Below are 16,442 nucleotides of genomic sequence, written 5' to 3' on the forward strand. Positions count from 1 at the left end.
AGTGAATAATCAATACTATTTTTTTAATCAAAATTGAATGGAAATCATAGTGACAAGAAACCTACAGCATCTACTACTCTGTCAACAGCTCTTGAAATACTCCTGTGTATGTGTGTATGTGTGTGTGCATGTGCACATAGGAAAAGAGAAAGTTCAGAGTGAGAAATTGTACAATACGAGACTTGGAAAGTGGTAAACTAAGAATTTTTTGTAAACTATATGTAAATATAGATATGTAATGACAGAAATTATATGGCTACCATGGAAAACTCTTGTCCAAGTAATGTATCTCTGTAACATAGCTGCATATAACAGCATTTTCAGAATGCCTGTTCTAAACCAAGATACAGAGATTTTATTCCCAATAATATAAATTCATACATTTATGTATTTTTTGCTCAGTTGATTTTGTGCATACTGTGTAATCCTCAAAATCCCACACAATGTTGTAGCATTTCAGTGTTTCCTTTATTTTTGTTGTCTCACCTTACACAAAGTTCTGCTATGGTCTATTGATGTTATGAGCATTTATGCAGTTAGATCTACTGTAGTTAGTTACAATGTAAAACACTGTTGACACTGTTCATTTAAGTTGGCAAGGGTTTACTGGTCAAAAAAATTATATGCACTTCATTTCCATTGGTATTAAGAACCTAGAGGTATTAATCAAACCAGCAAGGCTTTATTCCACAGTGGATGACTTTTTATAGACTGTGTATTATTGATGATATTTGAGCTGGTGCAGAAAAAAAACAGTAAAGTAAGAAACTTAAATTAATTTGCATTAAAGTCATCGATCAATATGTAGAAATTTGCAAAACATAACAAACTATGTGAAGCAAATAGCAGATCCTAAGAGTCTGAAGCCAATTCACTAGAAACTGTCAGCAGATGCAGCTGGACAAAGACAGAGAAAACAGATCTTTTGGAAGGCTATTGGTAGTTATGAATTTTGGTTTTATATCTTTAACAGAATCTTAGTGAGTAACAAATCATTTCTTTTCAAAAATACTACAGGAAATCCAAACTTTGGTCATTGGAAACAAAATCATATACAACTGAATATAAGTTATAGCTATCTCTAATGGAGCCAAGTTACAGATGAAATTAGAAAAATAACTGATCAAGAAATAATATGTCTCATGTGACAGAACAGGACAATCAGATATCCCAGCTTGAGACCACAGATACAAAATTTATGCACATAACTTGACATCTCAAGATTCTCTTCTGAGCTTTAGTAATTCAGTTTCAATATTCTTGAACTAGAATATTACTGTAAGAAGAAAAATTAAGCATCTGACAAAAAGAAAATCCAGAACCTTTACTACCTGAGGAAAAATAGCTGCTAGAAATACTGACTTAAAAATGTAATGTTGCCACATGTAACCACTTTTGTTAATACATATTATGTCTGAAATACTCAATTCTCCTGGTTATTGTTTCATTCTGAAAGCAGCACTACTTGAAAGTAAGAGAAATCAGGAGCCGTTTCCAGAAATGCAGTACCAGGATCTCCTACACTTATATACAACAAAAAAATACAAGAGAATTTTCTGTTCTTTATTTCTCAGTATGAATTGGAGAGGAATGGTGTAAAATTAGGATTTTATCAATCTACATTTAAGAACATTAACAAATTAGTACATTCTAAAATGGCTTTCTGATAAGTTCCATTTCAAAGAATATTTATCTCACTTGGCAATGATTGATGATTCCATTTTTTAGAATGAACGTATGCACGTTTCTATTCTTCAGAGGAAAAAAAAAGGTTTATCTATCTGAAAACACAATCTTAAATAGTACATATTCTTGACCTTAGAGTTCTTGAAATAAAAGCCGTTTTATGATAGCATCCAAGGACTAGTGACTATAAACTAGATGCTACAGAGAAAAATTCTGTGCCAACTAAAGGTTACAACAGCAAGTAGAAACAAGTAAGTCTGATGAAAACATTCCAACACAAGGTGCAGTCCTGAGCAAAATGAAAGTGTTGTACAGCCATACTATGTGCTGAAGGACTGCACTGCAGACGATAATTTGTGGTTGTGCATCTTTTCCCTTCCCACATTGCACCACCCCCCTCTGTGAACTCAGGACCTTCTGATAAGCCTTGACCAAACTAGCTGAAGGGTGAAGCTTCCACTGGTCATAAAGTGTCCCTTGGCAGCACTAGGACCTCTTGCATGGTACATGTGGGAACAATGGACCATAACAGCTGCCTGACCAAGGCGGGGACAAAGGATAAGCATTTATCTTCACAGCCATATAAAGCCTCTCTGTTTTGCTACTGTTTGCAGTTGTGAGATGTTCATTTGTTAACAAACAAATCAAGGTATCCCTGATTTATTTTCTGCTACAGAAGTGCCTATACCTGGTTTAAACCATCCTCCTTTGCTACTTCATTTACATTTTACTTCCAAGCAGCTTGTTGACTATTTTACATAAAGTAGTATTCAAAGAAAAAAGGGAGGACATTTTTTCATTTTTACAAGGCTGAAATTTAGTACATAACCTCGAAGAGGACAGATTTTAAAATTACACTCAATTCAATCTATGCATACAGTTACAAATAACTTCAGCAAGAAATCTGCAAGTAAATGTGGCGTAGTGCATGGTCATAGCATGGCATGCTATGTAAATGGGTATTTGCAGATATTGATGTTTTGTCTGTGAAAATTAACTCTGTAAAATATAACCCAGATAAACAATCACATTAATTTGAGAGGAAATGGAATTTTGGAAGCATTTTATGGCTTCTACTAATAACACTGGGGAAGGGAAGTACAAACACAGATTGTATTTTCTTTTGATGATAATTTTCTGAAAAGCTTTTGTCTCACCTATTTTACTCGAATGAAGAATTCAAATACAATCTAAACATGGAAACTGTAAAATGGCTAATAGTTATTTTTAATTAGACTCTACAACTACAGAATATTCAGCTATAGTAATGGAGTTTTTTAGCTAACGTAAATGGAGTCTTCCAGTAAGAATTTTGCTGCTAACATTTTGCATCAATGTAGCAACTGTGAATGATTATATTAAAAATGCAAGTGGAGTCATACACTATCTATCTGAGTTGTTTATACAGTCAGTACAATCATATTGTAATTGTATAATATACACAAAACTACACATATACTGAAAATGCATTTTAGTAATTTTACTTCTATATAGGCAGCAATACACTTACTGCTAGTAATTACTTTTAAAAATAAAGGAATATACTTTTTTAAAAGGAAAAATTCATAAGGTTTCTGTTTAATCCACTATGCCACTTCAGCTTAAGACCCTAAGTCAAAAGTAAACTTCTTCAGCTACCTCAAATTTTTGGGATTATTAACCTGAGAGTTGAATTTCAGTTACATTCCCTTTGGAGAAAATGCAGCCTTAAGATAAAAAGAGGAAGGCTAAAGCCCAGCTTCAATTCCTTAAATCTGTCTAACAGACTCAATGCACAGAGAGCTTATGCATTATTCCTGTTCATAGAAGTGCATTTCCCTGCCAATGATCTAAAAAACTAAGAACTGTAATTTGCTTTTAAGCTTACAGTCTATCTTAAACTGCCTTGTTCATGCTGCTACATTATAGAAAATGCACCCTGTGACAAGGTTTTGTTCTTGCCACAAGATCTTCATTTCCTTTGAATCCACTAGGATTTTATGAGGAAATTATTGCTAGTTTTAGTTTAATTAGCCACTTACATTACTTTGACATTAATTTTTTTTCCATTATCTTTCCAAAAATCAACATATAATTCAGGTGGGAAGAGACATCAGAACATTTCTGTTCTAAGCATCTACATGATCAGACCAGGTTGCTCTGGGCTTTACTCAGTCAGTGTAGAAAACCTCGAAGGATGGCGACTACCTAACTTCTCTGGATAAGCTAGTCCACTGCTTGTCTATCCATGCAGTGAAAAAGTTTCTACAAACAAGCAGTGGAGCAGGTTGTTTAGAGAGATCATGCAATTTCCACCCTTGGAAGTTCTCAATATATGCTTGTTGCCTTTTGGCTTCCTGCCAGGTTCCTCTGAGAAAAACCCAGATGAAGCTTCTTGATAATCTCCTCACAGGTCCTGGAAAGCAGCTACTAGAAATTACTATCTTTGCCAAATGTGAGTAGCATACCACAAAGTACAAAAAATGTCCCTGTTTGATAGCTGAATTTAGATGCCATACCGTATTTGTAGGATCCTGACTTTTGTAATTTAAAATTAATTGCTAACAATATCAAATATAGATGGAACAGCAGTTAGATGGAATAGCAGTTGTTACTTTATTAGCATAATAAAGTACTTTAACATAAGAAAGTGACGTCTTATGACAGTTTCAATTGATACAGGCTCAAGTAACACATTTGAAATAGCTGTTGAGCTATTTCTCAATATTTACTGTTCAGCAACAAAAAGTTACTGAAAGACAGGTAGTTTACTCAGATTCATTTTACTGACACAGTAATATTACACAACTGTTTCATTTCTTTAGACTTTCTTATGTCAGCATGTCTAATTCTTTTCTTGGTAAAGTCTTGAACAGCTGTGATAACTAATGGTTGTTTCAGCTACAATCCCTTTAGAGTCTTTAAAGGAGGGTCCTGATCTAGTAATCAACAAGATCATCTCCCTAGAGATCCAGATCTTCTAAACAAACAAACAAAAAAAAAGGCAAAAGGTTTTGCAGAGGAAATTTGCCTGCTGTCCACCACTACAGAAACAACTTTTTATGTGAATTCAACTAGACAAAAATGTTTGGAATCTTACCTACACAAGTTTTATATAGGATAAAGCATATCTTTTGATCAACCTAGCACTGTCTAGAACTGGTTTTGGCATTGTTTTCTGTTTGCTCCTTTGTTATTATCTGAATAATGAGTCAAGGAAAAATGCTAGTACTAAACCATCAGGAACTCTCTAATTAGTTACTTTACATTATTTCCTCTTATTCAGGGTTAATCTAGTTATTCTAGTTATTCTCATTTGGCAATGCCAACATGGATTAGATTTAATAGCTGAAAAGATGTAATATGAGTACTCATTCAAAACAGTCACAAGGTTTCTATCTGTTGATTTACAGGATGCTTTCACTAAAGTATTTTGCACCAACTTCAGTTTAGTCAACAGTTACAGAAATTGCATGTAAGAGGACTAGAGGCAGTAGACCACAAAACTGTATGTGGCTGGAAGATGGGTGACTATAAGTTTCAACAATAAAAAAATCTCAGACTTAATTCTTATCGCTTCACTCTGGGAATTTTGCACAAAGGGCTGTTCTAATTCTTAGAAGAGCAAGATTCACATGCTCACAGAAAAAGTAAACTGTCAAAGACATTATTTACAAGACAGTGTAGATATTGTGGCTCAAAATACAGGAAAGAAAAACTCTCCCATTACAAAAACAAGTAAGAGTACTTAAACTAAAATATTTCAATTCTTCTTCGCTGTTTAATACTCTTAATAATACTCTTAATAATGTTATATTTTTTACTAGAGATGGCAACTAAATATTAAAATATCAGACATCATGCTCCAGCACAACTTCCTGAAATAAAGTACAGAGGTAACATTGATTCCTTGTTTATAGCTAGCATTTTTATCATACTTTCCAGATTGACTGCAACTCCATGGAAGTGTTGGGGTTTTTTTCCAGTTGCTAACCAGCTGTGTCACCTAGACCTTTAGTTACTGCACTCAGAAAAAAAACCAACCTATTACTTTTCATTTTGACATGAATTCTGTTCTCAAACAGATGAGGTTTTATCAAATTGTTTCAGTGAATTCATTTCATCATGCAATAAAGTTTGACTTGCAACAAATTTGACTTACTCCCACTTTTCTGTATTACTTTGTCATCTTCAATTTTTTACAATGGAATCAAAATGATTAATAAAACTTTTGTATAACATTTGGATGAAAGTAGATCACTGCAGGATATGCCACCACTTACTGATTAACAGTTCTCAATTGATAACTTTTGAAATTTATCATCAGCTTAATTAATTAATGGGATAAAACCTATTAATATGGACAAAATCAACCTCCTGTACACTCATTCCCCTCACCTGCATTTTGATGCAGGCATGACAAGGACTAGACTTAATTTTTAAAAGAATCCACACTCTGGAATTCTCAATCAGGAATTAGATGCCAGGGTCTTACTTGAATTAAAAATGATCATCATTATAAGCAATAACAAAAAAAAAGGTCTTTTTAGAAAACTCCCTCAAATATAAAATAAAAAACAGTGGTGGTTTTATATTGTGTATAGTGTTAAAACCTTGTATATCATACAATGTTTTACATGTCCCATAATTATAACAAAAATGGTTAATATAATAAAGATTATATTACTCAAAATTATTGTCACAAATATAAGAAAGAAAAATGTTAGCAGTATTTTTATGCAGTAGATCCTGATTTAGTTCTGTTTTGCCTAGGGTATATATAAGCTTACTCATTTGAAAAACTTATTATATTTATTAAAATTCAATAAAGTGTATCCAAGCTCTAGCACTTATTTAAATATTGAAGATACAAGGATAAACTTATTAACAGTCAGCTTTAATGAAAATAAAATGCAAATCCTGAGGATGAAATCTGTGGTGGTTGAGTTAAAATGTTTCTGATATTTATAAGATGAAATCTATTCAGCACTTTAAAATGTCATTGCTGTTATAATTTATTCCTTGGTTTATGTGATGTTTTGCTTCATTCTAGGAGACAAAGGTGAACAGAGGGGTGCAGATACATAATGAATAAGAACACACAACATGACAAGAAAAAACATTGGTCAGCATGACAGGCAGATGTAGACAAATTCCTTCCTAACCACTGCCCAATTAGAAAGTGGATGGATAGTTGAGTAACATTATCCATGTTACTAGAATCTCATGCAGCTCAGCAAGGTCAAATGCATGGTCCAGCACTTGGATTGGGGCAATCCCAAGCACAGATACAGGCTGGGTGGACAATAGATCAAAAATAACCCTGATGAGAAGGAGTTAGGGTTATTGGTGGACCAAGATCTCAGCATGACCCAGCAAGGTGCACTTCCAGCCAACACATAAAGCCAACTGCATCCTGGGCTGCATTAAAAGAAGACTGAGCAAGGTGATCCTCCTCCTCTAATCTGTACCCCAAGGGGAGTACTGTGTTCAGCTCTGCTGCCCCTAGCACAAAAAAAATATCTATTGGAAAGAGTCCAGAGGAGAGACACTGAGTTTGATCACAGTGTTGAAGCACCTCTTCTGTGGAGACAGGTTGAGAGAGCCTAAAGAAGGGAAGGCCTTAGGGACACCTTAAATACCTTCCAATACCTAAAGAGGGTCTTCCAATACCTAAAGAGGGCTTACAAGAAGATTGGAGAGGTACTTTTTACAAGGGTATGTAGTGATAGGACAAGGAGGAACTTCCTTAAGCCGAAAGATGGTAGGTTTAGATTAGATATTAGGAAAAAATTCTTTACTAATAAGAGGCACTGGAATAGGCTGCCCAGAGAAGCTGGGGACTCCTCATCCCTGGAGGTGTTCAAGGCCAAGTTGGATGGGGCTCTGAATAACCGGACCTAGTGGAAGGTTTCCTGCCAATGGCAGTGTTGTTGGAACTATATGGTCTTCCAAGTCCCTTCCAATGAAAATCATTCACAATTAAGTAATCTTAATCAGTTAAGATTAAGTTAAGAATCAGTTGATCTTTACTGAGTTACTATATTAGTGATCCTTGCTTGATGTCTGCTTAGCATTCGATGATACTCATCCAGATTGACAGTTCCAGGTCTGAACTGGTACAAGAGAAACAGGCACATGCTGGAATAAGTATAGCAAAGTGTTATGGAGATGATTAAGAAGTTTGAGTATCTGCCAGTTGAGGACAAACTTGAATGAGCTGTGACTGGTTAGCTTGAAGAAGAGAAGGTTCAGGGAGATCTGATGAAGGAATACAAATAACTGAAGGAGAAGTAAAGAAGATGGAGTCAGAAACTTCTTGGTAGTACCTAGTGAAAGAAGAGCTAACAGGCACAAATTGAAATGCAGGAAATTCCATTTAAAGATAAAAAAAAACCAAACGCTTTTTATTTTAGGAAGAGTCAAACACTGGAGCAGGTTGCCCAATGAGGTTGTAGAGTCTCCATCCCTAAGGACACTCAGAAGTTGACAGAACATGGCCCTGAGCAACCTGCTCTAGCTGACCATGTTTTGATCAGGGATTTGGATGAGGTGATATCTAGGGTCACTTTCAACCTCAGTGATTCTTTGATTCTGCAGTTCAAGTCATTTCTCTTTCCAGTTCTCTAAACTCATCCCTGTAACAAAACTGCAGTTTTATTTCTATTCTGGATGTAGACAAAATCTGCAACTAGTGAAACTAGTTTGCATATAGTCTCCTGGTTTCCCAACAATATTACAATATTCCCCTGTTAAGGTACAGGCAGTAGATAAAAAAGATAAAATCCTTCTTACACTTACAAAGACAACCAGAAATTGCTGAAATATCTAAGCTCCTACTGCTCTTTCAGCAAAAGTCTATTGCCCTTATGCAGGTCTCTAATAGTAACTGGATTACTCCAGAGAAGAGCAATGACACCGTACTCCTGTGGTGGTTTTTCCTAACTGTACCATCTTTTTGTTATTATTACACTGTACCAATAATATAAGTGTAGGTCCTGCACTGGTCTTGCTGTTACATTTTGAAATTATGAAATCTACAGTATTTCAATAGGTCTTTTGAGAGCCAGAAGGGTTACTTTCAAACTAACTTGAAAATCATAAGCCATGGAAGTGAGAGGGCTGAATGGTGCATGTGGTATCTTTTCTATCCAGAAAAAAAATGTTTAAATACTAATAAAAAAATCAATTACCATGAATTTCAAGAATGACTTTAGATACATTTTTGACAAGACACTCATTCTAGAATAAGTGTAGCAATCTTTACAAATTAATCCACATATTACAAAAAAATCTAGCAAAACACAAGTGGCTTTTTAGTAACAATGTATTTTCCGTACTATAAATTAATGTTTTACTTCCAATAACAGATTATTGAATACACTTCTAAAGCAGAGCAAGAAGTAAAAAATCTTCCTTCAAGTTTAATACTTTTCTTTGAACTTGACCATATAATCTTAAAAGAAAACTTTTAGCCATCTATTTTTCATTACGCGGGGTTTTTGTATAAAATATGGCCTCAGTATGTCATTTATTTATCCAGTATCCAGAGTTAAAAATCTCTAACAGGTATCTATACTGTTTCACAGTTTCTACTAGCACTTTATGAGTACCGTGTCCCACAGATTCACATAAAAATATACAAACATTCTTTACAAGCCCTTAAAGTTGGTATGCATATTTATGTGTGTGTGTATATATATAGATATTTTTCACACTAACATATGTTATCAGGAAGAGAAGTTGGAAGAGAATCTTTGGAAGTTACCACACACCACTGCTAATCGTGCCCTCAGAGGTCAGGAAATAGCAGAAAAATTGACTGTGCAGATCAATTTCAAAGTATTGCGACAAAGTAACACGATTTTCTTCCTAACACACAGAGAATCATTTTCATTTCATGTATTTTGGACTTAACTAAGGCTGCACTTGCTGTCTCTTTTTTCAACTCTGACTATTTGACTTTTGTATAATTTCCTTAAACAACAGAATTATCTTAGATCTCTAAGAATACCAGATCGTACTTAATACCTTTCAGTTTCACAAACATTATGTTGTATTTTGAGCATCATTCCCAGAGACACATCTCCTGTCAGCACATCCTGAAACTGTTTTACCAAAATGGTGCCTCAATGAAAATTGACCTACTCAAGGTTTCCACGGTCCCTTCTCCCTACCTTCCATGAAAAGTTCACTTTGAGATATGTTGAAATTCTTTGGAGATGAGTAAAAGACAAATTACAGCATAGAGCTTTTGAACTTAATTTTGTTTTGGATCTTTGCAGTGATCAAGTACTGTACACTGAAGTAAAGTTATTGTAGAAACATATAGAATGAAGAGATTCATGATAAGCTCAAAAAATAACTTGCTGAACATTTTACATTAAAAACAAAATTGTAAATCCCCTTCTTGGAGGAAAAGCACATATTTGAAGAGTCGTTTCATCAATTTTCTCCAGGTAACTTAATTTCTACTAAATTTCAACCCCCGTGATCAAACTTTTCTAAACCAGGACAGACAGAATAAAAATGTAGACACCTGATTTTGCCTAATAAAAGAGGTAAGTCCCAATGGAAATGAACCCTGCTATTAGAGAATTCTAATTTTCCCATGTATTTCACATCAACAGACATATCATAGAAACAATAATCCCCTGTTATTTTCTACCATTCTTCACTATCATTATAGTAACAAAAGTGAAAGATCAGATAAATGTATGAGGATATGAAAAACGTAATACTTGTAAGAATACAGCCCTGGATCCTGAATCCAATCAGTTCCTAATCATTGCTGTAAGCATAGATGATGCTTGAGCTAAAGAGTTATTGTTTGGATTCTCATTTAAAAAACTTCATGCCACTGCCTTGATGGCAATGCAGTGAAAATTAATTCCAATTAATTCCAATTATTCACTGCACAGTTTTTCTCTCTGACTGAAACCTAATAATTTTATATAACCAAGTGCTTTCACCAGGCATGTCCATAATACCTTAACTGTAAAAAAACATTATTTAGGAGAAAAACATTACTTAGTTAAACAAACAAGAAAGTAATATTCACTTACTCTTAATGTCAAGAAATTTCAACTGAACTACCCTCTGAGTACAGATCTCCAGAAAAAAAAAACACACTTCTCAGAGCACTTAAAAGACCTTGTTGTCAAAGTCTCTGACCACTTCTGGTGTCAAATAACTGAGAATGTACTTGAAATTTTTCATCTAGTTTCTTTGGGAAACATAGGACAGGATCAGCTCAAAAGATCCCAAATTAACATTTATAAGCCTCAAGAAAAAGTGTATACTTTGTTATTCTCTGTTCCTTACTGTAACATTAGAAATATTGCTAGGCCTTGCTTTACTAAATGCAGACTGGAAGTTCCTTGATTTTTGGAAAACAAGTTGCTCACTTTCAACTGCTGTTTTATTGAAAAACTTCATCTTCAGTCTGTCCCATACTTGAAATCAGTAACAATGCAATAGGGAATCCTCATACGCACATATATGTTCCTAGCTGAATTAAGGCACATGCTTGGCACACTTGGTCTAAACTTCTGTCTTAGGTAGAACTACTTTGGCATATTAGATTACTGAGGGGGATTTTTATCATTTCCCTGGCATTTTTCATGGGTTTATGCATTTCTATCTGAAGTTTATATTCGGCATAACATTGCTGAGTTAGGATCTGTTTGCACATTCTTCCATGAAATATCATACACATCCTTTAATAGAGAGTGACAAAGTAACCATGAAAACTATAATCTTCTGAGTATAGATATTAATGTTTACCAGTTAGTTTGAAATAGCAGTAAAACTCTAGCTACTAATGACATTCTATGGTAATGTAGAAGACCATCTCTTTATATTTCACTTTAAAGAAAAAAACAAACAAAAAGGAACAGAAGATGTATAGTATGGCATATCTGAGTGAATTACATTGATAAATTCAGACATGAAAGGTATTTGAAGCGAGGTTCTGTGAACATATACAGTTTGCTTTAAGTGAAAAACAGAATATCAAGCAACAAAAGAGACATGCATAGCTGCTTGTCAGGGACACACTGCTGCTTATGCAGCTTGGGATAAATTACATTGGAAAAAAAGGTCAGAGCACATGAAATTGTGGTTTAATACATTAACAATTAAACTGAAAAGAACAAAAAGCACAAGTGATATTTTCTGGCATATTACATATTATCATAATAAATTATCCTCTAGCCCCCATGACAGATTTCACACAGAAATAAAATGCTACTTTAATGAGGAAAAGGAAACATGCAAACAATTACTGGTAGAAGATATGAATACTTAAGACAATAAACAAATACATGAAAGGTATGTTACAGGCGCTTAACAGTTAAAAAATCATGGGTGCTATATCACGACACAGAATAACTGTAAGGAGTTAGAATACTATTTTGAAATATTAAATAATGCAAATTAGTATCTTTGTTTATAGAGATGGTTGTGCTGGGAAACTGCCAGCATAGCTTAACAAATTTAACTAATAATGATTACTGGAAACTCAGAGAAAGGAGCTTCAGCATAGAACAGAGATACTTAGTCTTCAAGGTAAATAAATGAATATCAAGAAATAAAAGTGATCTCAGAACAGATGGCCTTCAAATGCCTAAACAGAGAAATCAGAAGAGAGATAAGTTATAAATAAAAAATAAAAAAGCTGAAAATACAAACAGATAAGGATAAGAAAACTGAAATAGAACAGCAGTATTTTATTTTATCTTCTATACAGAGAATACAGAAAAAAGTGAATTGTGTTTTGTTGGTTTTTTTTAAAAAGAGGGTAAATAAAAATAAAAGAAAATGCCAAGATACTAGAAAAACATTAAAAACAAGGTCAGTCAGCAGAAATTCATAGTCATTCAGCTTACCACCTATCTATATTCACCAGAGTCGCTGGTTCAAGCAACTGTAGCTGAACTGCAAACTTGCCAAAACACTATGTTGTTTATGGAATATTGCCCTCAAAACATCATCTTCCCTAAGTGTCAGAGGTCAAATTTATTACAGGTACAATACATCTAGCATAAGGGAAATTTTCATCAAATGACACCTTAGATTCAGTTGTGGATGCTAGCTTGGACCTAAGGTTTGAAAAAAATTTAACTAAGTCTCACATATTTTGTCAGAAATGTTGCTTAAGTTTTGTACTTACAAGGAGCTTAGACACCTAATTAATTATTATATATTAAATAATAATTTAAGTTCCACTTTTTTAATGTAAAAGTGCTCAGTGTATCCAATACAAACTCATAGAAGAAAAGGAGAAATTATTATATAGTGTGAAAGCTTTATAGCTGAACAAGGCATTTTGTAATGAAATCTATGAGAAAAGAAGACTTAGAAACTCTAAAATCAAGATAGATTTATGTATTCTGAAGGTGAAAACCATTTGAAGATAAGTAAAATGTTACACCTTCTGCTGAGCTGAGTATTTATATTGCTGTCACTGATATCCATTCAAACTAAAACACAAGTGGTTTGTGAGTGCTCAGAGTTTAGTGTATGTTATTATATCTTTTATACTGAGCTGTATTACTTCAGTGTATTAAAGATGTAACATTAAAATACTGCCCTGTAATATAATTTATTTGGTGATGTTTTACTTAAAATGTCACAGTTTTATAAAGAATTTTCCTTTAGCCTTGCTTCTAGACCTTTAAGCCCTTCCTCTGAAGGAGTCCTAAGCATTTTCCACGTTCATTTCAAAAACGTAGATGTGAAATGTTAAGAACTAATATCAGTGAATGCCAAAGAGATCTACTCAGACTCTCAGGCAATGGAAAAGTATTGGAACCTGGGTCTAATGATAAAATCGAGGTTCTCAGAACAGCAACTGTCCAGAAGCCAGTACAAAATAACTCCACCTGCACAGGTTTAGAACAGTGAAAATTAATATACACTGCCAACCACCTGTCCAGGAAAAACATACAAAGGTCTTGCACAGGATAAGTATGCACTTGTTATACACACACTGGTAACTGATTAGGTTACCATATCTCTTAAGATGTGTGATATAAAGACTCTACCTGTCTCATTATCAGGGTCCCCAAACATGAGGCTGGGTCACTGCGTGTGTGTTGCTTAAGAAAAAATCCATTCTAATTCTACACTTTGTGTCCCTCTCATCAGTCAGTAGCGGATTCCCAAGGCCCAAGTGTGGGTTTGAGTCCCACCAGAAACAGAGGTGTACTAGTGGGTTTGAGTCCCACCACAACTCCTGGTGTATTAGTGGGCTTGAATCCCATCAGAAGGGAAGTGAGTCCAACTGGAATTCCCTTGATATAAGCTTATAAACCTGTTACATTATCTACACTTACATGATAACTACATGCTGTAAACCAACACCCTCAGGGCCTTTCCTGACAAGCAGCTTTCCAGCCCCTGTCCTCCAAGTTTGTAGCATTGCATTAGATTGTTATGACACATGTGCAGGTCCCAGCACTTGGCCTTACTGAACCTCCTATGATTGGCCTTGGCCCATTAATCCAGACTGTCCAGATCCCTCTGCAGAGCCTTCGTACACTCCTGTTTAACTTTGTGCCATCTGCAAACTGACTGAGGGTGCACTTGATCCCCTCATCCAGATCATTGATAAAGGTGTTAAAGAGGACTGGCCACAGCTGAGACTTGGGGAAAGCCATCCAATCCATGAGCAGCCAGTTTCTCCAGGAGAATCCTGTGGGAAATGTCACCAAAGACTTGACTAAAGTCTAGGTAGATAACGTCCACAGCTTTTCCCTCATCCATTAAACAGGGCACCTGGTCACAGAAGGAGCAGGACCTGCCTTTCACAAACCCATGCTGCCTGAGCCTCATGCCCCTGGTTGTCATGCACATGCCCTGTGATGGCACTCAGGCTGGACTCAGGTCCATGACCTGACAGAGAAATAACCATTTCTAGATTTAAACTGATAATTTTGTAACTGTTAATGTGATTGGAATAAATATTTTGAAAGATCAATATAGGAGAATGTTTTAAAATTATGGCCTAAATAGTCTGAAATAGCTCTTGTATATACTAAGCAAGATCTTGGAACATTAACTAGTTCACTATGTTTCTACTAGTACCAGTTTAATTTATCAGCAGTGGACTCAAATATTATCGTATACAAAGACATTCTTTGGAAAATCTTTTTCTTTTTTTCTTTTGAATGCCCACTGGTCTCATATTCACAACCTCTTTTTTTTATGTTTTCTCAGTTAATGCATCTGTTTAACCTATGATATCTATAATAATTTTAAAGAAATATGAAATGAATGACACTTCGGGATCGTAAATATTGGCCAAAAAGGAAGAGAAATAAACCACTCCGCCAAAGTCCTGGATTTTCCAAATTCAAATAAGTAAGCCAAAACATTTCTGAAGGCACTACTGATATTCTGCATCTGCTAAGTAGTCCTGCAAAATTTGAACCTGATGATGACAACTAGCACAGCAGCCTGTAGAAAAAATCAAGGGAGACTTGAAAACAACTAAGCCACTCTGAGAAATACAGAAAGGAGAAGGTGATGCAGCATTCTATTTGATAAAAAGAAAAAAAATTATTTTTAAATAAAGTGTTACAATTCAGTGATTCTCTTCGGAGGAATGTTTTGACAATGGACTAATAATAATAATGTACAATAAGTAGTACCACATGAGTAAATCAGTACATTAATTTAGGACCATCATTTGATCAAAAAAAATCTGTAGGATTTGTGTTATACATGGCTTTGAAAACGTTGACATGAGAGCAGTTTTTCCACTAATACAATGAGGAAACTATGAAGCAGATATGGTGCTTTAATGAGCACTGACAGACCATAGCTTTTATTGTTGAGCACATATAATGCTGATGAATAAGGACACAGTGCTCGGTCTTTCTTTCTTTCTCCTAAGGAGTCTCAACTCCCTGCTACTGAGCAGGGAGATTCTGAGATTTTAACTAATAAAAGAGGCACAGCTGAACTGTCCTGCATTATATTGGAAATCTCAACTGACAGAACTTTTGCATGAACTTTAAAAGGAGAAGAGGGAAGAGGTGCTCCTTAGTCTTTTCTTATGAGTCTCTGTATGGTAAAACTTCCTGTAAGTATGAAGGAAAGTTGTAGAGTCTAAACAGTGTGATGATGTAACATTTGAAATGGAGAGAAATGTATGGAAGAAAGTTAAGTTCCCTTACTCATATCTTTCACTGGCTCAAAAAAGAAGCCACCAAAAGTCTATATATTCACTTATTAGAAGATTTTTTTCAGTTCTACACAATAATACAAAGAGCTGGACTATAACTGTTCGAGAACATAAGGATCTTAATTAAGAATAAAATTTAAAAAAACAAAACAAAAAAACAGTTTATTGGAGGAAGAAGTCTCCAGATGCATTTAAACTGATTATACAAACATCTGAAGCTATTCTGTTTTTACTAATACTGTTTTTAAAAAGTAAGATATTGATTTAAAAAAAATTCAAAAGACAGTGGTCAAAAACAATGCTATGTCTAAAGTTAACTCAAATTAAGTAACGCTCTTCAATTGCACAACTGTGTAAAATTCCTCCAAGCTGAAAATCCTACTCTTCTGAGATAGAAAGTTCCAATTTAATCCTCACATGTAGTAAAAGAGCAATCATAATCTAAAAAATTGGACCTTTTCTGTGATTATTTATGAATCATAAAAGATCTCCAAGCCTTGAAGTCTATTTGTAGTGCATAAGCTTTGTGCTGTAGAAGAATCATCCAAAGTGCTTAAAAAAGGTTATTTTTAATACTGTATATATA

The 16,442-nt window shown here is 34.6% G+C and overlaps 1 protein-coding gene across 1 annotated transcript in view; it reads right to left on the reverse strand.

The window, feature by feature from the left end:
- Positions 1-16,442, reverse strand: part of GRIK2 (glutamate ionotropic receptor kainate type subunit 2) — a 369,619-nt gene that overhangs the window by 130,633 nt on the left and 222,544 nt on the right. The gene's annotated exons all lie outside the window — the stretch shown is intronic.

This window comes from Manacus vitellinus, unplaced genomic scaffold, assembly GCF_001715985.3.
Source record: "Manacus vitellinus isolate BGI_N305 unplaced genomic scaffold, ASM171598v3 scaffold_4_pilon, whole genome shotgun sequence".
Taxonomy (NCBI): Eukaryota; Metazoa; Chordata; class Aves; order Passeriformes; family Pipridae; genus Manacus; species Manacus vitellinus.